This window comes from Bubalus kerabau, chromosome 14 (genome assembly GCF_029407905.1).
Source record: "Bubalus kerabau isolate K-KA32 ecotype Philippines breed swamp buffalo chromosome 14, PCC_UOA_SB_1v2, whole genome shotgun sequence".
Classification (NCBI taxonomy): Eukaryota; Metazoa; Chordata; class Mammalia; order Artiodactyla; family Bovidae; genus Bubalus; species Bubalus kerabau.
Window position 1 is genome coordinate 31021210 of NC_073637.1, and position 25729 is coordinate 31046938.

At 37.8% G+C, this 25729-nt stretch overlaps 1 long non-coding RNA gene across 1 annotated transcript in view; it reads right to left on the minus strand.

Annotated features, from left to right (window-relative positions):
• The window catches only part of LOC129626724 (uncharacterized), a 237891-nt gene that overhangs the window by 58405 nt on the left and 153757 nt on the right, over window positions 1–25729 (minus strand). The window lies entirely within an intron of this gene.

The window sequence follows — 25729 nt, forward strand, 5'->3', positions numbered from 1 at the left end:
GCTGACCCGAGGAAAGAAACTTTTCTAAGCTTCAACTGTAGAATGAGAAAATAATAAAATATAAACATTAGACAGAAAAAGGCAACCAATATCGATGAAAACTTCAGTAAGTATTAACTGTTAGGATAATAAAACTATTTGCACTTGCACCGTTTTCTTAAGAACACGTTCTTTCCTCTCAAGATTATGTATATATTGTGTTGACCGAAGAGTTTGTTTGGGTTTTTCCACATGATATTGTTTTTCCAAAGCATTTTTACCCCTATAATTTCCCATTATACTTAAAGAAGACAGGCATTAGAAACACAATAGCAATTTATTTTAAATTGTATTAGACATGTAAGTGAAGTTTAAGGGTATCTCTATTCAAAGAATCTCATCAGAATCACTTGGAAATTCTTTAATATATTTGTAAATTTCTATGCTACTCAGATGAACCCAATGTGAATCTCACAGGGACCTTAAGCTGCTGAAGCAGTTCTTATGCACAGTAAGGCTTGAAAATGGTTAGGAAAACACTTCACAATGTACAGAAGATGTTCACATTCAGGACTATTCACAGAAAAAAGAGTTATCTTTTAAGGTGAGGGATTTCCTGTTTCTAGACAGCAAAATGTCCATGTGTACATGCTAAATCAGTCTCTCAATCATGTCTGACTCTTTGCCCACCAGGATCCTCCATCCATGGAATTTTCCAGGCAGGAATACTGGAGTGGGTTGCCATTCCATTCTCCAGGGGATCTTTCTGACCCAGGGATCAAACCCAGGTGTCCTGCATTGCAGGCAGATTCTTTACCATCTGAGCCACCAGGTATCGGAAAAATGAGTATTCCCACAAATTTAAAACATGTTTTACAATGAGATTCATGCTGTAATATTGTCTAGAATAGACATGAACAGACAAGATGGTTTATAGTTTATGAATTAACAATGTAAACCAAACAGGACTGAATTGGGGATTAAATTTATCCTGGTTTGGGGACTCCATTCTGCCCGTAAAAACTTTGTGGCTTCTGAACTTTAATTTCCTCCTTTGAAAGGTAAGAGTCACAAAACTGAGTTTCTCAAGGTAGATGTGGGAATAAAATGAAATAATGAATTCATTCATATTTTCATTCAAGTATAACAGTCATCGTTCAAGGATTTGATATGAAAGCATTTTGTAAATGTAGAAAAACAATGTTCTTAAATATAAGAACATGTTCTTTTCAATAGCAAAAAAATTTGTTGAGTGATTTTGGACAGAGACAATATTTTTCAAATGATCACAAATTATATACACATTGTCACTCTGAAGTATAAAAGCTAGAATTTAAAGCATTTATTTGTGAAATCTAATTTAGTGTTTGAAAATATTCTGAAAACCTAAATCTATGAAAACCAGTGATTTGGAGATGTTTTACTCACCAAACTAAAGTTGCAATAAGTGGGAAACTTTTTAAAAATTAACTAAACTTCAAGCTAAATTTTAAAAAACAAAGACACGTTACTACTGCACAACACAACAATGAAATAAGTTCATGGAGTTCTTGAATTGGAACACCTGAATTTCCACATATCTAACTTATTAATAAAGCATCAGACCCATGCCCTCAATCATGTAACGATGCGAAAAGATGGTTGGATGGCCACCGAGTTGATGGACATGAGTCCGAGCAAGCTCCAGGAGTTGGTGATGGACAGGGAAGCCTGGCATGCTACAGTCCATGGGGTCCCAAAGAGTCAGACACGACTGAGCGACTGAACTGAACAGACTGATGGGAAGATTCCCACGAGATGTGCATCTGGCCCATTATTTTCAGACCACATACTGAATCAGAAAGACTTCTGATTGTGGACAAAATGAGACCATCTTGAGCCCCTTCCCCCACTTTTGTCTTATCTGGGTCAAACAAGATGGATATCAGAAGTACACAGTCTTCAATTTTGTCTAAATATCAACCCAGTGAACACATTTTGTTTTGCTGGCTTCTGTTATTGTTAACGACAAGAAAGCACTTGAATGAGATTTGAAACAAGGCTTTAAGAAATGACGTTAAAATTGAGCTGGCTGATTCTTTTTCATTTACAATAACACTTTATACATTAGTGATATGTTTGTCTATAACACTCTTTAATTTATTATTTACATGGGAAAATGGAAAATGTTAAGGTCTGTAACCAAAATACTAAGGTCCAAAATTGAATGCAAAAGAGGAAAAGAAAAAAAAATGTAGTATTCATATTTGAATTCAAATAAAATAAAATTTTTCAACAATTTAAAAATGTATATGATTATCCACTTTTTGACATATCACATTACATGAGGTCATTAATTAAATATTTAAAAATCATTTGTGGAAGTTGTGATCTAAAGACAACAGCCCCATGTAAACCCCTGTGAGACCATTCATTTAGATCTTCTTACATGTGGTGCCTCAGCTTTTCAAAAGCTCTAACATGGGAGAAGATGTGGAAACTGAGACCCAGCTACTGTAACAGATTGAGAAGTAACCCTTCATATAAAATTACGTCTTTGTTTTTAAATTTTTATTAGAGTAGTTGCTTTACAATGTTGTGTTAGTTTCTGCTGTACAGCAAAGGGAATCAACAATACATTTACATGTGCTGTCCTCAGAAGCTCACCAGCATCGGGCTCTTTGCAACCCCATGGACTGTAGCCCACCCAGCTCCTCTGTCTGTGTGATTTTCCAGGTAAGAATACTGGAGTGTGCTGCCATTTCCTTTTCCATTAATGTCTGATGAGCACCCATACACAACTAATTTTTATTCACTTTACAACCTGCAAGTTTCCAGAAGGTAAATATTGGAAACAGTGGGCTAGCAGACATTTGGTAAATGTAAAGTTAGATGCATCATTATCACATGGTGCTTTGTCAGATATCCACATATTAATGAACTATACATGTATATGCATATATACACATGCACATATATCACATCTTATTCTAGAAACAGTCAAAGGCAGGTAAATGAGCAATGAATTTCTTTTTCAGCTTTCATAGTCAAAATCACTTTCAGACATATTTCTGCAGGAAAATTTCTATGAATTCACAAAGATAGAGAATATGACTATTATTTGTTTTCTCTCTCAACTAAGGAAAATAACAAGTGTTTCTGCCATCAAATCTATCTTAATTAGTAAAGAAGGGCTTTTGTCTCTTTTTTAATATCATAAGTCCCTAGACCAAGTCTGTGTCCTTATCAGCAATGGGCTCCTCGTGTTCTCAGCCAAACAATTCTAAATTCAAATTCTTCCTTTCTGAGGCCATGAACATTCTCTGCTTAGCCCAGATTCATTCTCTTTGCTATCACATGCGCTACAGTGAAATGTCTTCCCTGCTGTGCATCCTGCCAACTTCCTAATCGTACCCCTGCCACCACCCAGCATCTTGTGTGAGACGCCAGCCACTTTGTGAGACCCCAGCCACTCCAAGGGGTTGGTTATCTTCACCAAAGTTGTGTTGGAGATGGTTGGAGCTGGTTGCTGAGATCCAAGGTTTTAGAAGCTAGATGATGTCACACTGACTCTTTGAAGCTGACCGTGATGGGAGCATTTCCATTGTGGAAATCAACAAATGCTATAAATCAGAACTTTTGTTTTTCTCAGATAACAGGTGCACCAGATCACGGCTGACAAATCTTTCTTCCACTCTATGATAGTATCATCTTAAACTGCCATTTTCTTAATCAATATGCCTGGGTCCAAAGGCGCATTTTACTATGCGACATTGACTAAGTTAACTTTCCCAAACATGAATTTCATCATAATGGGATAATAGGGGTTCCTATCTCGTACAGATCTTGTGAGGATCAAATGAGATGATTTATATAAATATATAAAGGTACACAATACTTCATAAATGCTGCTGCTGCTGCTGCTAAGTCGCTTCAGTCGTGTCCGACTCTGTGCGACCCCATAGACGGAAGCCCACCAGGCTCCCCCATCCCTGGGATTCTCCAGGCAAGAACACTGGAGTGGGTTGCCATTTCCTTCTCCAATGCATGAAAGTGAAAAGTGAAAGTGAAGTCGCTCAGTCGTGCCTGACTCTTAGCGACCCCATGGACTGCAGCCCACCAGGCTCCTCCGTCCATGGGATTTGCCAGGCAAGAGTACTGGAGTGGGGTGCCATTGCCTTCTCCGTCATAAATGCTAATTGCTATTATTATCTATGTTTAGTATTATTTCTTATTTTTTAATTTTTAGCAAAATAAACTTCCGTCTCCATGCTCATCTACTTCTTGTAAAGAAAATCCCCCTGTTGTCTTTCAATACATATAGAAACAATATCTTTAGGCAATCTAATGATTCAAAAATCTGGCAGTATGCAATCAATGAATAAATGGCAATAAAACAATTCATTTTAGCAAGCAAAAGATGACTTATGTGTGGCTATCTCTTTTCCACAGCATAGAGGGCCTTGATGTTGGGTGGTATGTATCTTTTCTCCATATACTTCTATTCTAGAAGCAGGAGAAAAAATTCTCACAAAACTCTGTTTTACACTATGCACCATGTATTCATTTGTGTGTTCATTTAAAGGTTTAAGCATTGATTACATTTGGCAACAGGCTCACAATCTCAGGGAAGTAAAAGAAAAACAACTAGGGACTTCCCTGGTGATCTAGTGGTTAAAACTTCACCTTCCAACACAAGGGATGCAGGTTTGATCCCTGGTAAGGGAACCAAGGTCCCACATGCCTCTCAAATCAAAAAAATCAAAACATAAAAACAGAAGCAATACTGTAGCAAATTCAATAAAGACTTTAAAAATATTCCACATCAAAAAAATATTTTAAAAAAGAATAACAACTAAAATTAATTGAGCATTCATAGGCACAGTTGTATTTTACAATGTATGTAAGATAGTTAGTATTATCATCCTCATATTGCAAAGCAGAATTTTGAGGCATAGAGAAGCTATGAATTTGCTAAGGTCTAAGAACTTGGGTGTTCTTTGGAAGGAATGATGCTAAAGCTGAAACTCCAGTACTTGGGCCACCTCATGCGAAGAGTTGACTCATTGGAAAAGACTGTGATGCTGGGAGGGATTGAGGGCAGGAGAAGGGGACGAGAGAGGATGAGATGGCTGGATGGCATCGCCGACTCGATGGACGTGATGAGTCTCAGTGGACTCCAGGAGTTGGTGATGGACAGGGAGGCCTGGCGTGCGATTCATGGGGTTGCAAAGAGTCGGACATGACTGAGAGACTGAACTGAACTGAACTGATAGAACTAACAAGTAGTGGAGCCAGGATTCAAGCCCAGAAAAGTCTGTTCTTCCAGGAAGAATCATACCATTATTTGCATATCCACCTAAAAAAACTCCAAGCCATTACCCAAACCATTCGCCCATTTCAGTGTCCAGAATCTGACACCAGCCCTATCTTCATCTTTTGAGAGAAGATAAGATAAATACAGAGTGATTTCTTTCAAATATACTAGGGACAGAGGAATATACTCAGTACAATCTGCAATACACACTATAGTGCCATTCTAATGACTCCGACAAAAACTGCAAAAAACTGTAAGAGGAAAGGTCATGAGATTACATTCTGATTAACTTATCCATGTTCATCCTTTTAACAGGTGTGTGTTTTGGGAGATGGGAGGTGGCAAATTATGTGCCAGTCATCTGCTCATATGCGTGGTGATAGAGAAACTTCAATGAACCAGATTGAATCCCTGTCCTTTTGGGCTTATGGGTTGAGCTTTCAAATACTTTCACAAGGGAAAAACAAAACGTTATTGAGAGAATTCTTCAGAGTCTCCTGACTTAAAGTATGGTCCAAAGATGGTTGAAATCAACAAGTGTGCCTGGTATACAAGTCACAAAAATTAACGAAACATATTAGTTTTGTAAACAAGGCCACAAATACAACAGGATTAGAAGCACAAAAGACCAGCAAAGCATATGGTAACTGGGCAAAAGCATTTTTTAGCAAGAAAGATAGAAACACCAGTGTTCAGAAAGACATGTATTTAGAAGTTATTTGAAGAGCTGTCTAGGAGGACAGAACACTGATACTAGATTGCATCTGACCACAACTGGGAAATTTATTTCTGCCTTAGCAGGAAAAAAAAAAAAAAAAAAAAAGTAGCAATCTAACCATATAAATGTCCATTTAGACAAAGTCTTAGAGATAGTCAACATGTTCTCCCAACCCCATATATTCTCCCCTCATTCCATCCTGTGGGTCAAGCAAACAGCTGTGTTGATAAAACTGCCCAAAGCAGAAAAAGACAGGATAAAACCAAATTCATTTGGGAGTGTACAAGGCTTCTGCATTTTAAGTGGGCATCACAAAAGTGTAACAGAACAGGGATTATCCATCTCTTTAAGTATCCATCTTGTAACATTTTACCAAAAAACCCAAACAAACTTTTTGGCCAACCTACTCCCAGAATGATGCTAAAGCTGGAACTCCAGTACTTTGGCCACTTCATGCGAAAAGTTGACTCATTGGAAAAGACTCTGATGCTGGGAGGGATTGGGGGCAGGAGGAGAAGGGGACGACAGAGGATGAGATGGCTGGATGGCATCACTGACTCAATGGACGTGAGTTTGAGTGAACTCCGGGAGATGGTGATGGACAGGGAGGCCTGGCGTGCTGCGATTCATGGGGTTGCAAAGAGTCGGACACGACTGAAATGAACTGAACTGAATACACAGATGAGGCATTCAAATTTTGCATCTTGTTCCAGTGTATTCCAGCTGTCTCATGACTACAGGCTGAACTCAAATAGATCCTGAAGTTGTTTTATTCAGGATTTTTATCACATTACCAAACAGAAAATGCTAAATAAAGAAGCAAATGAATGAATACACCGAAAAAGTCCTGAGTCTTTTCAAAGGTCCATTCCAAGGGTCTGTTTAAAATGGGTATTCCCTTTTTTCTCTTTCTCAAATTTGTCTACTCTTTCTTATTTATTTTTCTCCCTGACCACAGGCTTCAATGTGCTTTGTTTCTGAGAATTTTATTCAGTTTGGTCTAAGAACACTAGAAACTTAGAAACTTCTGAAACTAAATAAATTACCAGATTAGTCGACTAATGTAAATGATCTGGTTCATCCTCAGTACTCCCAGATTTGTCCCTTTTAATCTTCAATGGAATTCTATTACCCAGAGATGAGTGTATTTAATTTTTATTTGTGTTAGCACCACGAGGGTGGGGATCATGTCTGTTTTCATAATTTTCTTCTCTGCAATTTCTACCCAGTTATATGCTATAGGAAATACTTAGTAAACACCAAAAAATGTCTACCCCACCTACTCATAATCTCAACAGAGTGCCTTTGGATACTTCTTATTCTTATTAAAAAAAAATAGAAGAGTGGGGGGGGAGGGGAATATGCCAGTGTTAAACAAACAGTAAAGTAGAACAGAGTTCTAGCTAGCATGTGTGTGTGTGCATGTGCTCAGCTGCTTCAGTGGTGTCTGACTCTTTGCAACACTATGAACTGTAGTTCGCCAGGCTCCACTGTCCATGGAATTCTCCAGGCAAGAATACTGCAGTGGGTTTTCATGCCCTCCTCCAGGGGATCTTCCTGACCCAGAGATTGAACCTGTGTCTCCTGTGTTGACAGGCAGGCTCTTTACCACTAGCACCACCTGGGAAGCCCCTCCAACTAGCGTACAACACTTCAAAATGGCCACTGGGATTTTAGATACTTGGAACCTTGTAAAGTGGTACCATGGAAGGAGGTAGCTCTCCATAAAGCTTTCTGCAATGATGAAGTGTCATATCCCTGAACTGGTCAATAGGGTAGACACCAAGAACAGAGAGCTATTATGTACAACTAGTCAAGAAGACTAGCTCAACTAAGGATCATTTTATTTCTGCTCATTTAAATTAGGATTAAAACTGCCAGGCATGACTGACACACTGGACAACAATTCATATTGGACAACACAACTCTAGGTTCAAAACTAGCACTAAGTCACATGCTGACTTCTGATGCCAAGGAACAATCTACAGTCATCTCAACCAAAATACTTCAGAATAGGACTGAGGGACAATTATGCTAACTTTTTAACAAAATAATTTTTACTCTCATGTCTGGAGGATAGAATACTATTTTTCTGAATAATCATTCTTATTGACTCTGAACCTCTAATTAATATAAACCATAACCTTCAAGCTAAATAACTTAAACTTCTTTAAAATCTTTTAAAGGACAGCACAATCTTATCTGCCTATCATGTCAGTGATGGGGCTCAGAACATGCTTCCCTAAAAGAATGACACCTTGTCATATTGATTATTTTAATTTGGAGGAATTTGAAAAATGGTAGCTGCAAGAAGGACTCTCTGGACTTTGCTGGTGGCTCAGTGGTAAAGAATCCACCTGCCAATGCAGGAGATGTGGGTTTGATCCCTGATCCAAGAATATCCAGCATGCCATGGAGCAACTAAGCCCATTCGCCACAACTACTGAGCCTGTGCTCTAGAGCCCTGGAACTGCGACTGCTGAGCCTGTGCCCTCTAGAGTCCGTGCCCCCAGCAGGAGAAGCCACCGCAGCAAGAAGCCCACACACTGCAGCTGGAGAGTAAGTCCCCACTGGCCACATCTAGAGAAAAGCCAGAGCAGCAACGAAGTCCCAGCACAGTCAAAAATAAATAAATAGCAAGACTCTCTGAATTGCTCCTTCTCTCCTGAAGCAGGTGTTAAGACCCTCATGTGAGAGGTGCTTCCTTGTACCTGGAGGAACACAGCATCCTTGTCTCTGAAGACAGAGGTGCCTAGAGGAACCAGAATGAACAGACTTTGCTCATCTTCCCCCAGATTACTATCCACAGCTTGTACCTTTTTTGGCCCATCATGTTTCTCTATGCTTTTTACTCTTCATCAAACTTAGAACAAAAATATTCACCTTAACTGTTTCTTTGAATCTTGACTTCCTAATGAAGGCTTCCAGGTCATGTAAAACTTATATTAAATAAATTTGTCTGCTTTTCTCTTATTAATCTATGTTTGTCAGTTTAATTTTCAGGCCCAGCTAGGACCCTTCAAGGGTTTAGGAAAACCTTTTCCTCCCTTCCACTAAGCCTTCCAGGAGGTATGGAAAGGGTGCGGTGTTTGTGCATGAAGTAATCACTTTAATTGCAAACTGCAGTGCTCCCTTGCTGTTTCCTGCTCTTTAGCTTAGGGTCTCTAACCTGTTCAGAGGTAACAATACTTTAAACCAAGAGGTATGTCCAAGTGTTTCCTAAAAGTGGCAGAACCAGTGCCCTCCCACAGGGCTGGGCGCCCCTGGCTTCCCATTATTCCAGGGAGGGCTGCTCCGGGCCACTTCCACCATCTGCTTCCAGCTGTGTTGGCAGAACAGAAAGTCAAACGTGCTCCAACAAGCTGCAACCCCGGATTTATCATAAAAGCCACCATTTCTATTTCATTTGGCTAGTAAACAATCTCACACTATGAGGATGGTTAATTATAAATAACAGTCTAGACTCTTTTAATTGAAATCTACATTTATTTAGAGCTTTTTCATGAGACTAGAATTAAGAAACAAAAAAGCATTAGCAATGAATGGAAACGGACCACACAATTCAAGTAGAAAAACCTTAAAATCTAAGCATTAGAGTGCTTCTAACAAGTAACAGTACTTCCCACTTTAGCAGAAATTGCCCTCTCCTGTTCTTACACTGTATCAGTGTTAAGTCTTCCATCACTCCTGAATGGAAAGCAGGAGTTGCCATTGCTGTTTTTGACACTAAAGTCTACCTGCAGAAATAAATATAACTGATGTAGCATACATCAATTATACTATAAAACTGATGTAGTCTTATAGTGAAAGAGAAAAATTCATGAAAATTCATTCATTCATTAAGAAAATATTCATGATTGCCTATTGTACACAATTAACAGAGCTAAGTGCTGTATGGCAGTGATTTGGGAAATTTTGATTGCAAGAAACAGTAAGAAATGTATTTTGTTATGATACAGTACGCACTTGCAAATATATTTATGTGACTTAAATTTTTATGAAACAATATTTAATTTTAATATATATAATACCTCCTGATATTTTCTATCCCCTTCTAATCGGGAATTTGTTATTATATATAATCTAATAAAAATTATGTTAAACTCACTAAATTAATCTCAAAACCCACTAACAGGTTGAAATTTGCAGTTTGAAAACTATATTGAAGAGATGGCAAGATAAATAATACTCCATTTGTTGTCCTTAAGGAGTTTTGGGCCAAAGAGCAAAAGTAAACCAAAAAAAAAAAAAAAAAGAGAGAGAGAGAGAAAGGAGAGAAAGATAATAAGAATAAGAAAAAGGAGAGAAGATGAAACAAGCTGAGAGCTTAATTAAAGGAAAGATTTTGGTAAGAGAATATTACAGACATCATGAAAGTTTAAAAAAGAGATGACACTCAGGTAAGAGGAAGGTTTAATGGAGAAGCTGATGTTTATGATGGAACTTGAAAGCAGGTAGGATTTTGAGAGACAGTTACACAGAGAGCAGAAATGATAATCCAGATGGAGTTCACAGCATGGGCCAAGGCACACAGATGAATGAGGAGAGGAGGGGCAGATTTCGGAAGCAGTGAGTCATCCATTTGGCTGGAGAATAATGCTCAGTCTGAAGTAATAGAAAAGAACGTTGGAAAGATAAAAGGAAGTTTAAGTGTCAGGGTAAGTATTATTTTTAAATTCAGTAGACAATGAAGAAGAATTTAAAACTGTCCACCCACCCATTCATCCATTTATCCATCCATCCATCCATTCAACAATTTATTAAGCTATAACAGGCAAGACCCTCTACATATACAGGAGAAAATGAGTAAGAAACAACTCCTGTTTCTTTACTGTTTATATTATTGAGAAGGTATAAAACTATTAAGCAATCCACCTTAACAAAGAAGGAACCATTTTAGAAAATTAATCTGGCAGACTCTTGGAGAAGAACTTTGATCTGTAAGAGACTGAAAGAAGGAAAGTCAATTATGAAATGAGAAACTCTAATTGTCTAATGAGTTCAAAGGTGAGATGGAATTGTTTCCGTAGGTTTGAATGTTTTAGCACTGCCAGTCAAACTTCCTTTGTTCTTTTACTGAGAAATTGGTATGAGTTTGGCAGCAAACCATCTTCAAGGCCAGTTCAGTGTTCCTTAGCGGTGATGTCCTATAGAAGGAACCATCTGCCCATCCTCTATCGCTCATTTATTTTGGCACTAGGATGTATTTATGTATATCTCTTTTGTCTGACAGGTTTCCTCTTAATATCTTTAGAGCATCATTTTTGCCAGCCATGAATTCAGTCTTGGTTGGAGATAACATACTCTCCCCTCTCATCTATTATTTGCCTCCTTTCACTTTTTCTGTCATGGCGGGTTTTATTAAAAAGCAGGGTATTAAATTGTTATTAAACAGATTTTTTTTAGCTCATTTCACCATTATATCCAGCCAACCCATGTCTCACATTTCTAAACACTGTAGATGTTACTGTAACTCATATTCTTCTATTAAAAGCACTAGGGAGAAAAGTAACCTAATTTTTTAGCTGCCTGATTTATGTTTGGATGATTACTATCTATTTTTCTCTTTTTTTTTTCAAATCTATTGTACGATTTTTCTCTTCTATTTTAAAACAAATACTTTCATCCCTTTTTACTCAAGGTAGTTGGATTGGGTCATAAAAGGGGCCACTTGGTATCAGAACACCCTCACATATTTGCCTAATAATCCCTTTTAAGTAATCTGGCCTGTTGTTAATGGCTTTTTTTAAGCCAGTGATACACTTAGAACCAAAATTAGCATCTAAATGAGGATGTTTTAAAACGCATGCCTAGGGGTTGCCGGTTTCACCTTTTTTATAGTTTGCCATGTTAAATTATGTAAAATAGAAATGGTATTTTAGTATTTAATGAGCTAATGCAAAACCTATTGAGACTCCCTCCCATCCCCCCTTTTTGCTTATACAGCCCACCAAATGCTTTTTAAGGTATGAGAAATGGCCATGAATTTTAAAGCATATGTCAGAATGCAGAGACCCCTTTCCTTCTCAGCAGTCACCCACATCAAAAGCAAGGTATTACTAGGAAAAGTGCTACGCATTGGGAACCTGATTTTATAATCAGTTATCTGATGATGTTGTGCACAGTAAAATTAATTAATTTAGCATTTAATTTTTCTAGAAAAAAAATTACTATGGTTTACATAATGTTATAGTCACAACTCAATTAGCAAAAATTCATTAGAGAAGTCGAGAAATGGTGACACAAGCAGAAGAAAAATGATATATCCCTTCAAAAATATCCAAAGAATTTTTTAAAATTTATGGTCAGAGATACATATTATGAATAAAAGTATAAAGAAGTCAAGGGTTCTAATTAGTGACCAGTAAATTTTAGCTGGACGTGGTGAATATTTCCAGAAAATTAGTTCTATTATCTGGTAGTTTGGTCCTAAAAGAAAAAGAGGACCTCCACTGTTTAAGTCATTCAGAAATAGATGACACCAAATGATATGGACTATGGTATAGAAGAGGGAAGAAGGGAAAGATTAGATGAGTTAATAAATTGCTTCTGTTATTCCAAAGATATTGTTTTGTAGTGTAGAAAAACAAGATAGAAGAGATTCTATGTGAGATTTGATAAAGAAGATTATGATGATTTCTGCTTAAATAATAAAAAAAATTCTTAGTGAAAAGATTTGGAGGAAAAAATATATATATACATATCAAACCATAAGAGATTTGCTAAGTGATGAAGGCTTAAACCATCAGTACCGTTCTGGAATTTCAAAGCACTGAGGTCTAGGTTGATTATTTTATTCTATTTCTCTGTTTCTCTTCATTTTCTGGGCTGTTTTTGTCTCTCCTCATCTATTCCCTTACACCCTACACAGTCTGTCCCCTCATATCTTTATATATATATAATATATATACATATTTTTTTTTGCCACAACACTTGGCTTGTGAAATCTTAGTTCCTTGACCAGAGTCTTAACCACTGGACCATCAAAGAGTTCCCTATTTATATCTTTAAGCCAACTTCTTGTCCACTTTACAAGATGAACTCTACTTTTCATTTAATTGTTTTTCGCTGGGTTAAGTCTAATGTGACACCATATTCATAGAAAATCACATTTGCCTCCTCTCGAATATTTTTTACTTAAAATATTTTTCCTTTTTCATGATATTGTCAGTGTATGAATAAATCAGTCTCATTTTTTTATGAACAAAATATGCAGCTGTACCTAAATAGAAATTAAGATTTTCCCATTCTTCCTATATCACACTAATCACTTCTTAGAAATGGCTATCAACATATTTTGGTATATATTTGATGTTCATGTAAGCATTCTTATGTATTCCTGAATGTGTATATACTGTTTTTTTATACAGCATCAATTAGTTCTCTGCTAATGGATATTTATATTGGTTCCAATATCATACTATTACATACAGCATTGGGGTTTTCATCTTTGAATTGAAATATATACTGGGCCAAATATAAAATATTCACTGTATTACATCTCTGAGTGTGACTGTTTTTTCCAAAAAGCTTGAACTAATGGCCCAAGTGTACACAAAACTTGTTTCACATTTATATCTTCACTAAGAATCAGTATCATCAATCTTTTAATCTTTGTCAATCTAATATTTAAATTACTGATTATTGCCTTAATAATCAGTAATTTAAATATTACTAATATAAATAATCAATAATAAATTACTGATTATTTGTGTTTTTCTGTTTTGTATAGCATTATGATTTTTTATGTGTTTGTTGGCATTTATATTTCTTTTCTTTGGACAGAATTATTTAGACCATTGGCCCATTTCACTGTTTGTTTCTTAGCAGTGTGTAAGAGTTCTTATTTACTAAGTACCAGTTTTTTGTGCCGGAGAAGGCAATGGCACCCCACTCTAGTACTCTTGCCTGGCAAATCCCATGGATGGAGGAACTTGGTAGGCTGCAGTCCATGGGGTAGCTAAGAGTCAGACGCGACTGAGCGACTTCACTTGCACTTTTCACTTTCATGCATTGGAGAAAGAAATGGCAACCCACTCCAGTGTTCTTGCCTGGAGAATCCCAGGGACGGGGGAGCCTGGTAGGAGGCTGTCTATGGGGTCACACAGAGTCGGACACGACTAAAGCAACTTAGCAGCAGCAGCTTTTTGTGTGGTAAAGTTTTTTTGTTTGCTTCTGAAGCTTTGTTTATTTTATAGACTCAAATGTATTGCTTATCTTTGTATGATGGTTTCATTTATCATGTCATTCAGACAGAGGTGTCAATTTTCAATAGAGTCTCTTAGTCCTTGCTACCACAGTACTGTCCTTTCCTCTGGACTAGCAGGTTATTCTCTAATTATCTGTTTCCATCTCTAGATTCTGGGTTCCAAGAGGGCAGGAATTATTTATATTTGTATTTATATTCTAATAAGTTGAAAAGACAAAATATCACGACATATAAAAAGTACATGAATAGGAAGTATACATAAATAAATGAATTAGTGACTGAATTACTAAATCAAATTAAAAGTTTGATCTCAGCCTGTTCACTATGAAATAAACACATAACCTTGTTATGGAACTAATCATATTCATTTACAAAATAATAAAGTTTTAGCTCCTCAAATTCACCATTATTTAATAATCATTTTCTACAGCGCAGTTTTAAAAATGTTCCATTAAATTTTTTCTGTCTGTCATTTTAATGTCTTTTTGCTTCTTTTTTATTGTAATTATTTTTTCAACTTGTATAGTCTCTACTCTGCTTCTCTTTACTTTAGCAGGCATAGTATTTTATTGGGCAAAGTGCTTTGCTAGGATGCTAAACTAGCTTTCAAAAAGTGTAGAATGCTATGTTGAACTACATTTAATTCTACTCAAAATAATCAGAGGTGAGGCCCCAGTCACTTAGGAGCAACAGAAGCCAAGACTGTGAAACAATTAGGAGTCTTTCCTCACTCTGCTCTACTTCTTCTGCTGTCAGTTCCACTCTCAGTCTGCTTTATCTTTAATACTAGAAACATAACCATTTACATCTTTTGGGTTCAATAGTTTTAAAGCTTGACATCAAGAGAAGTAAAATGTATTGCCTTCCAAGTCTGTGTTAAAACAAACAAACAAAAACAAATTAAAAAAGACAACAGTCTCAATTGGCCAAGTACAGGCCAGGCACAGGTCACATCTTAGAATAATCACTGTAGCAGTGGTGATGATATACACTCAGGGCTTTTAGGCCTTGTGACCACTGAGGAATAAATTCTTAAAGGAATTTATAGATGTTTCAGCAAGTGTCCTGATTAAAGCCTGTGCATCTAAAGTCAGGCAGGCCTGTGTGTTGAAATGCTTTGTAACAAACTTTCTGAACCATAGTTTCCTCATCTGTAAATGAAGGTAGTAAGTATATACCAAAAAGGGATATCAAAAAAATTCAGTGACATAATGTAAGTGCTTAGTAGAATTACCATTTAATGAAGCTTCAGTTCAGTTCAGTTCAGTCGCTCAGTCGTCTCCGACTCTTTGCGACCCCATGAATGGCAGCACACCAGGCCTCCCTGTCCATCACCAACTCCCAAAGTTCACTGAGACTCATGTCCATCGAGTCAGTGATGCCATCCAGCCATCTCATCCTCTGTCGTTCCCTTCTCCTCCTGCCCCCAATCCCTCCCTGCATCAGGGTCTTTTCCAATGAGTCAACTCTTCGCATGAGGTGGCCAAAGGACTGGAGTTTCAGCTTTAGCATCAGTCCTTCCAAAGAACACCCAGGACTGATCTCCTTTAGAATGGACTGGTTGGATCTCCCTGTAGTCCAAGGCACTCTCAAGAGTTTTCTCCAACACCACAGTTCAAAAGCATCAATTCTTTGGCACTCAGCTTTCTTCACAGTCCAACTCTCACATCCATACATGACCACTGGAAAAACCATAGCCTTGACTAGACGGACCTTTGTTAGCAAAGTAATGTCTCTGCTTTTCAATATGCTATCTAGGTTGGTCATAACTTTTCTTCCAAGGAGTAAGCGTCTTTTAATTTCATGGTTGCAGTCACCATCTGCAGTGATTTTGGAGCCCCCAAAAATAAAGTCTGACACTGTTTCCACTGTTTCCCCATCTATTTCCCATGACGTGATGGGACCAGATGCCACGATCTTTGTTCTCTGAATGTTGAGCTTTAAGCCAACTTTTTCACTCTCCTCATATATATATATATATATATATATATATATATATATATATATATATAGCTACTGCTGCTAAGTCACTTCAGTCGTGTCTGACTCTCTGCGACCCCATAGACAGCAGCCCACCAGGCTCCCCCATCCCTGGGATTCTCCAGGAAAGAACACTGGAGTGGGTTCCCATTTCCTTCTCCAATGCATGACAGTGAAAAGTGAAAGTGAAGTCACTCAGTCATGTCTGACTCTTAGCGACCCCATGGACTGCAGCCCACCAGGCTCCCCCATCCCTGGGATTCTCCAGGAAAGAACACTGGAGTGGGTTCCCATTTCCTTCTCCAATGCATGACAGTGAAAAGTGAAAGTGAAGTCACTCAGTCATGTCTGACTCTCTGCGACCCCATAGACAGCAGCCCACCAGGCTCCCCCATCCCTGGGATTCTCCAGGAAAGAACACTGGAGTGGGTTCCCATTTCCTTCTCCAATGCATGACAGTGAAAAGTGAAAGTGAAGTCACTCAGTCATGTCTGACTCTTAGCGACCCCATGGACTGCAGCCCACCAGGCATATATATATATAGATAGATAGATAGATATACACACACATATATACACACACACACACACACACATATATATATATATATATATACAATCTCATATAGTCATGGGCTTCCCTGATGAGTGGCTCAGATGGTAAAGGAAGATCCCCTAGAGAACTAATGGGTACCCACTCCAATAGTCTTGTCTGGAGAATTCCATGGAGAGAGGAGCCTAGAGGGCTACAGTTCATGGGGTCACGGAGAGTTAGACATGACCGAGCATAGTAGCACAGCCTACATTCCCCAAATCCCCGTTACTTGAGGTAACCTGATCATGCTTCTATGAACTGCAATAGGAAGTCTGACAACCACCCTATGAATTTTAAATAAAGGTAAAATAAAATATGAAAATTCCTTAAAATATTTTTTAAAAACTACAGAAAACAAGTTATTTTATAGCAAAGGGATATAACAGCTCTATGTACCTAAAAAGATCAAAGTTCAATAAAGATAATTACTTAGAATGAATAGGAAAAGAGAATTCTATTTATATTGACCAAAAAAAGTGAATATAAAATATATTAGAAAGGCATTTGCAAGGTTCTGATTTCCTTGAGGGTTCCAATGAGGATAACTGTCAGAATATGTTATCTTACTCCGAAAAAAAAAAAAAAAAACAGTTTTCAATTAAAATATCTCAATTTCTCCATAGTGTTCCTTAAGAAATGACTGAAGCTCCTTCACTTGGAATACTGGCTTGGAAAAAAATCATTAAAAGATGCTAGTGGGAGCTCGCCTGTCCTGTCCTGGGGATGGAAGAGTTGAATGTAAGCCCTTTCATCTTTATTTAGACTCTTCTATAATATATTTTCTTTCTGAGAAAGGATTTATCTTCATCCAACAACATGCTGGGGAAAATGGCACTACCAAACTATATCATAATGCAATAATCTATGTAATTAAATTATTTCATGGATCAGTAGGAATGTGCAAATTGTAAAAAACTGTGAAATGCAATAATGTGTCTGACATTATAATTTCCAATGGCTTATTTATTCTTCAAGGGCTTTCTACACTGATGCTCATTTGATTTCCCTGAACAAAGAAGTGTTTCCTGGTCTGCTTTGGTTCTTCATTCCTTAGCCAAATATATGTACGTAGAGAACACATTCTATGTCAGTCATTGGGCTAAGTGCTGTAGGGGATGAGAGGAAAAATGGGGCCTCGCTCTTTAAGGAGTCTATGTTCTAACACAGACACCGAGGCTACATGGTACCCAGGAGAGATAAAGACTCTGGGAACAGTCTGGGTTCAGATTCCACCTCAGCCTCTTGCCAGCTGGGTCTCTGGCTCTTTGAGTCAAATCGGGATTAAAATGAGTGACTATTATGAGAACAGGGTGATAACATAGATATCTAGCAAAATATTGCTGTTTGGTCAATCAGACTTCCCTTACTCCTTAAATAAGCAGAAAACCATAATCAGGGCATTATGTGCTGAATTTATAAACCAGTTAGAGAGTAAGATGGAAGCTTCATTACGTATGGTTTCATGTGGTGATGTCAACTAGCAGAATGAACTATCAGAACATCTGGGGAGATTTTTTTTAATTCCTCAAACCATCTCACTTTTCCCTCAACTCCACTCCCCTCCTTACCTCACACATCCATCTTAAAATGTTTCAGAATCAGATGCAGAGTGGGTCAAAAAATAGTGAAGTGTTGAGTTCTGTCACTGACTGGTTATGGCCAAGTCATTCAATCCCTCTAAGTTTTAGTTCCAGTCAAATACCATGACTGCAAGGGTTTTCTGTTCCCAGTAAGTAACATCGTGAGTGCCCTATACAAGGTACCCAGAAAATGGATCCCAATTGACTAAATAAACTGTGAAATTGGCAAAATCATAACAACATTACAGTATTATTGTGAGAATTAAAATGATTTCTGTAAAACACCTTCTCAGTGTTGTAGGCATTTGATATCTAAATAGCAATTGTCATGGTGGGGGGAGATGCAGCTAAGAAAAACATCTCAGAGGAAACAGCACTGAGCAGAGTAAGATTCTGAGAGTTCAGAGAATAGAACAGGCTAACTCAGCAAGCCCTGGGAGCAAGGGTCACCCTGTGTTTGAAAATAGCAGATAAGCTGGTTTGGCTGGTGTTTAAGCACCACATAAGCAGAGAGTGACAGATGAAGCTGTAAAGTAGGTTGTAGTCAGTTTGTGAAAGTCCCAAAGATGCTGTTAGGATTGTATTCTGTCCATCGTGCAAAGAGATGCCAAGAACGATTGCAACACAAAAGAAGGTGACAGAATCAGAACTTTGCTTTAAGAGGTTGAATTCGGCACTTCTGTTCAGGAGGGGAAAGAAACCTGTGAGAGGCTTCAACAACAGCCCAGTAGGCTGGCAGTAAGTCTTTAAATAATAGCAGGGACATTGATGGAAGGGACAGGTCAAGGTACATTTCAGGAAAATCAACAGAGCTTGAGAACACTGTGAGAGAAGCAAAGAAGAGACTCTTTTAGAATTAATTCAGTTTGGTAACTATTAGAACAATGATTCCATTTACAAAAGGAGAGATGTCCTAGTTTGGTTTTGAACTTGCTGCATTTGAGGTAGCAGGAAGGCATCCAGGAAAAATAAAATGAAAGTAAAAAATAAAATTTAAAAAATGATTTGATAATCATTCCAACAGAAATTTTAAAAGACCCCATCAAGAAGGGTTAAGGATGGAGCATCAGAGTATCCTCATCTTTCAGGGGCAAGAAGAAGGGATAATCTTGTTTACTTTACAAAATTGTTGTAGTCAAATAGTCAGTAAAGAATATACGTTGGATTTTATTTAATTGTCTGTTAAGAACATTACATTTATATTTCATGAGATTTCTAAAAACACACTGGTTGCTTTTATTTTCAATGCAACTTTTTATTTATTGTCTAAAACTTATCTTTCATGAATTTTACTTAATTTCATATAGAAATGAGTCCCCAAATGATCCTAGACTAGTTTTCCACTTTATATACCTCCAGGCATCTTGAATTTATTTTCTTTATGCTCTTCCTTCTTTTTGCCACCCACATGGATTATTGCAAGAGGAATGATTCATAACAATTAAAATTCAGTTTGCAACAAGAATTGTAGACATTGAAGACAGAAAGAGACCTTCATAATTTATCATAAAACAAGTCTTCTTTTACCCATTGAATTTTAACTTCAATTTAACATTTAGTTAATGAAAATTGCTTTACACAAAATCACCTGTAAATGACACACATCATTCCCACCATTTAAGTTCTGATAATATCTATGGTATCTTTAAAAGCACAGCCATGCCTGGTGGTGACTAAATTCAACTTGCACAGGTATTTTATTTCAGGAACAAGCTGAAAAAGAGCAATATAAGCTGCCCTCTGTGAGCTCATAGTCTAATGGGGGATGCAGATAAACAAACTGCAAAATGACAGAGGTGACACTGAGGAAGATGAGAACAGCTCTGTCTGGAGCAATGAGGAAGTTCAAAAGGAGCTTCTAGAAGGAGCTTAGAAATGCCTTGAGTTCCATCTTTACAGACATGTAGGAATAAACCAGGCAATCTAGGTGGAGAAGGGTCAAGAAAGGGAAGGCATTTGGGTACAGAGAAGAACAAAACAATGGGTTTTCTATCTGGGATAGCCTTTCTAGACCATCAGGTCTGTGTTCTCTAATCCACAGGTGATGAAACTGAGACTCAAAGAGAGGCGAAGTGCTTTGCTACACTTCCTTTCTCTCCTTTCTCCTGGACCACTGGGGGCAGCTTATATTTACCTTGATGACTCTTGCATATGTCAGTACCTAGATATGGTAGGGGTTCAGCATATTTTTGTTGAAGTATAGCTGATACACAATGTTTCACATATATTAGAGTTTCATGATACCATTTTTATTGAAGTATTTATAATGTTTCAGATGTATAGCAAAGTGATTCAGTTATATACATATATTTATATAATATATATGTATTTGTTTTCCAATTCTTTTCCATTTTGGTTGTTATCAGATACTGAGTATAGTTCCTTGTGCTATACAGTAGGTCCTTATGGTTTGGTATATCGCAAATGAATAAAGGCATGTTTTAAGAACTCTTAAAAAAGCTTTTCTAGAAAAATGTGTACTTCTAAGATCTTTTCTATACTCCTGTACACAAAAGAACTCTGTGGAAAGTGATGATAAGATGCTATTCTTTTGTCAGTTGAGAACTCTGTCAAGAGAGTTTTTCCTATTACAAAAAAGTTTAGAGTTGGATAAGAATCCATTGGAACTTTGGTGACCCAGATCTTTATCAGACCCCACAGTGGTCACTTTCGGAGGATTACTGGGCTTAAAAGTATAATTATCTGTTTGGGACAAATTACTTTTTCTTATCTTCATACTTCACCTTCATGTTTATCACAAAACTACTTCATTATTCACAGTGGTTTTGAAATCAGTCTTGTTGATATAAGAACAATCAATCATTAATTAAAAGGGCAAACAAAACTGATTTATAAACCATATAACTAAAAGCAAACATTTAATTGTGATGTTAACTCATATATTTTGATAGTAAAATGAATATTATGCCAGTGTTTTACGTGACTGATGAAGGATTAAAACTTTGCTTATCTAATTCACTATTTGATGATTAAAAATGTTATCTCCTAATATGAAGGTGGAAAGTCTTATGAACTGAATTGGCAGGTAATTTATATTAAGCATTGATTTAATACTCTGGTTTTCCTTTTTTCAGCCCCATGATATCCCTCATATGATGCCTGAAATTCCTTTATCAACAATAGGCAGGTTTTAACATTTGCAGTAGTCCTTCAAATACCTTGTCAGACTAGCTTTCCTATAAAGGCCAATGAAAAATACAGTTGTAAAGAAAATCACAACCTTCTACTTTTAGTTCATTTAGAGGCCCTTGAGTGTTCAATGATGTGAAAAGTGACATATATCTGTGAATTAAGGAACTTTAATTACACCAAGTGCACTTCATTATATGATTCATAATTCAGGAGACAATTCCCTGTATTGAAAATTCAATCCAACTTCAGTGTTGTATCCCCTGCTTTCAGGCATATTCAAAACACTGTAAAATAAGAGCAAAAATTTTGAGGCTCTGAACTGGACAGAGTCAGAGCATAAGAAGGAGGTTCATTGTGATGGGTTTTGCTAAAATGATTTAAGATTCCTCAGACATAAATACAGGGGTATTTTTTTTTTACTTTAGCACCACAGTGAACTCAAGGCAGAGCATCTTAGAAAGACACTGATTTCTGACCCAGGCCTTTCCCACTATTAAATTACCATCTGTCAGTTTTCCATCAAGTAAGTCTCTCCTCATAGGCTTCCCAGGTGGCTCAGAAGAACAGTGGCAGTGGTAAAGAATCCATCTGCCAATGCAGAAGAGGTTTGATCCCTGGTTTGGAAAGATCCCCTGGAGAAGGAAATGGCAACCCACTCCAGTATTCTGGCCTGGGAAATCCCATGAACAGAGGAGCCTGGCGGGCTACAGTCCATGGGGTCACAAAGAGTGGAACACGACATAGTGACTAAACAACAGCACAAAAGTCACTCAGGAAACATCTCCCATTTCACCATCTTAGATGCAAAGAAAGAACTGTTTTCAGTGAAACTGGTGGCTAAGTAGGGATTTATCAATGTTAACTATTTCTAGGATTAGTGTTCAGTATTCACTGCTCAGGTTCAGTGACAGAACAACCATGCAAATATGCTCAGACTGAAAGGTGCCCAAAAACCCAAGACATGAAATGACAAATAACTGAGAAAGAAAGAGGAACTTAGTTCCTTCTAGATTAGCTCTTTCAGTGCAGGCGTCGCTTTTAGCTTTTAGCTTTGGGGGCAAATTTTAGCTTTTGTAAGTCCACATGCTTTATCCTCACCCATTCTTTTATTTTTCATTTCTTCATTTACTGTTTCTGTAAGTATCAGTGAAATTAATTCTTGAACAGAAAGGCGTTTACCTTACATAGTAGTCACAACTCTGTTCTGAGAAGCCATCTTATTCTTGCCACACTTATGAGGCAGTCAGTTGCCTTCCAGAGGTTTTTTTCTTCTTACTTAGGAAAAGGATATCTAATGTTCTCAGCCCAGATAGAGAAAGTCCCATTGGAGTGTACTTAAAGAGATCCTTCTTAGCAATACTATGTGTAGTTGTGGCTTTGGAGAGAGCACAAACAATCATCTTTTTAAAAATTAATTTTCATTGGGGTTGCTGCTGCTAAGTCGCTTCAGTCGTGTCCGACTCTGTGCGACCCCAGAGACAGCAGCCCACCAGGCTTCCCCGTCCCTGGAATTCTCCAGGCAAGAACACTGGAGTGGGTTGCCATTTCCTTCTCCAATGCATGAAAGTGAAAAGTGAAAGTGAAGTCGCTCAGTCATGTCCGACTCCTAGCAACCCCATGGACTGCGGCCCACCAGGGTCCTCCGTCCATGGGATTTTCCAGGCAAGAGTACTGGAGTGGGGTGCCATTGCCTTCTCTCATTGGGGTACAGTTGCTTTATAATTTTGTGTTCTTGTCTGCTATACAGTAATGTGAAATAGTAATATGTATACATGTATCCTCTATTTTTTTTATTTCTTTCCCATTTAGGTCACCAGAGATCACTGAGTAGGGTTCTCTGACCTATACAGCAGGTTCTCATTAGTTATCTATTTTATACATTGTATCTATAGTATATATATATGTCAATCCCAATCTCCCAGTTCATCCCTCTGTTTTGCAAATAAGATCATTGGAGAAGGCGATGGCACCCCACTCCAGTACTCTTGCCTGGAAAGTCCCATGGACTGAGGAGCCTGGTAGGCTGCAGTCCATGGGTTCGCTAGGAGTTGGACACGACTGAGCGACTTCACGTTCACTTTTCACTTTCATGCATTGGAGAAGGAAATGGTAACCCACTTGTTTTCTTACCTGGAGAATCCCAGGGATGGGGGAGCCTGGTGGGCTGCCGCCTATGGGGTTGCACAGAGTCAGACATGACTGAAGCGACTTAGCAGCAGCAGCAGCAGCATACTATTTTCCTAGATTCCACATAAGTGCATTAATATATGATATTTTTCTTTTTCTGACTTCATTCTGTATAACAGTCTCCAAGTCTCTACAAGTGATCCAATTTCACTTGTTTTTTTTTGTTTTTTGTTTTTTTTTTTTTTTAAATTTTATTTTCTTTTTAAACTTTACATAACTGTATTAGATTTGCCAAATATCAAAATGAATCCGCCACAGGTATACATGTGTTCCCCATCCTGAACCCCCCTCCCTCCTCCCTCCCCATTCCATCCCTCTGGGTCGCTGAGAAATATTCCCTTCTATATATGTACCACATATCCATTCCTTTGTTAATGGACATTTAGGTTGCTTCCAGGTCCTGGCTACTGTAAACAGTGTTGCAATGGACACTGAATTATGGTTTCCTCTGGGTATATACCTGTGTGTGCACTGAGTTGCTCAGTCATGTTTGACTCTTTGCTACCTCATGGACTATAGCCCTCCAGGCTCCTCTGTCCGTGGAATTTTCCAGGCAAGAATACTACAGTGGGTTGCCATTTCCTACTCCAGGGGATTTTCCTGGCCCAGGGAGCAAACCCACATCTCTTGCATCTCCTGTGTTGATAGGCAGATTCTTTGCCACTCCACCACCTGGGAAGCCAAGTAGTGGAAAAGCAATCCTCTTGATATGTGACTCTTATCAAATCTTTCCTCAGTTCAGAACCTTCCACCAGCTCCCCATCTCTCTTAGAGAAGAGCCACAAACTGCCACCTTTTTCACCAGTCTCCCCAACACCTCCCAGTTCCCTGGGCTCCTTTCTCTTCCTGCAACACCCAGACATTCTCTTGCCTCTAGACCTGTGCACCTGCTCCCTCCTCTCTTTCTAAAATGCTTTATCTGCAAATGGCACTTACTGTTTCCAATGCTTGGATTGCCCATATTTTAAAGAAGACTACTTCTATTAATCCTTCAGATCAAGCTCAAAAATATGGGAAGGCAACTTAGAGTTTTCCCAAAGCAACATTAGTGACTTCCATCTTTGGGATTCCTTAGTACTTTGCTAACCCTTTATTACTGAGATGACTATGTAACTTCACAATATTTTTATTAACATGAATGTTTCGCTAAGTTGTGAGCTACTTGAAGACAGACAAATGAGAGTATTCATATCCATATACTCCTAAGATTTATCACAGAACATGACATATAATGTTTACTTCATTGAAGCATTCAAATAACAAGTTGAAGTATTGTCCAATTAATCAATTAATGCAAGCTTGCATTTAAATCATGTGCAACAAAATTGGTGCTTTTAAAGAGGTCATATCTAAACCAGAAGACGTTTCATGCCCAAATTGTGATTCAGAACTACATGACATCCAAGAATCCATTAAAAATGTTGTTAAATGTGTAATAAGTATTAGGATGATTGCCTGAAATAGCACTGGACTTCGTTCTCAAGTCAGGGTACATTTACTGATGAAGTTTCAAAATGGAATGCCTTCATCATAGGTGCTCAGTATATGTTCACTGAATTATCAGAAACCTGCTTCCAAGCTTACATTCTTTGCTAGATTTACTATCCAATCTGAAGCAACTCTCTTAATCATTAGGAGCTTTCAAGAGGAGAAGGTATAAGCTGAAATTTTAAATACGACTTTGTCTTAGGTAAAGAAGGATGAGCGTAAGCATTTCTAGAAGAGAATGTGGCATGAGACATTCAAGAAACAACCTATAAATAGGTATGGCTGGAGTAAAGAGAAGGTAAGGGTAGGTGGAAGGAAATGAGATGAGAGTGTGGACAAAAGACACATCATTCACTATCTGCTGTGCTAAGCCAAAATGTCTTAATTTTTTTTTTTTTGAATGGTCTAGGAAACAAATGAAGGATTTAAGCAGAGAGTAACATGATCCTGTTTTGCATGTTAGAAAGTCTGTGTGCTCAGTTGCTCAGTCGTGTCCAACTCTTTGTGACCCCATGGATAATCTGCCAGGTTCCTCTCTCCATGGG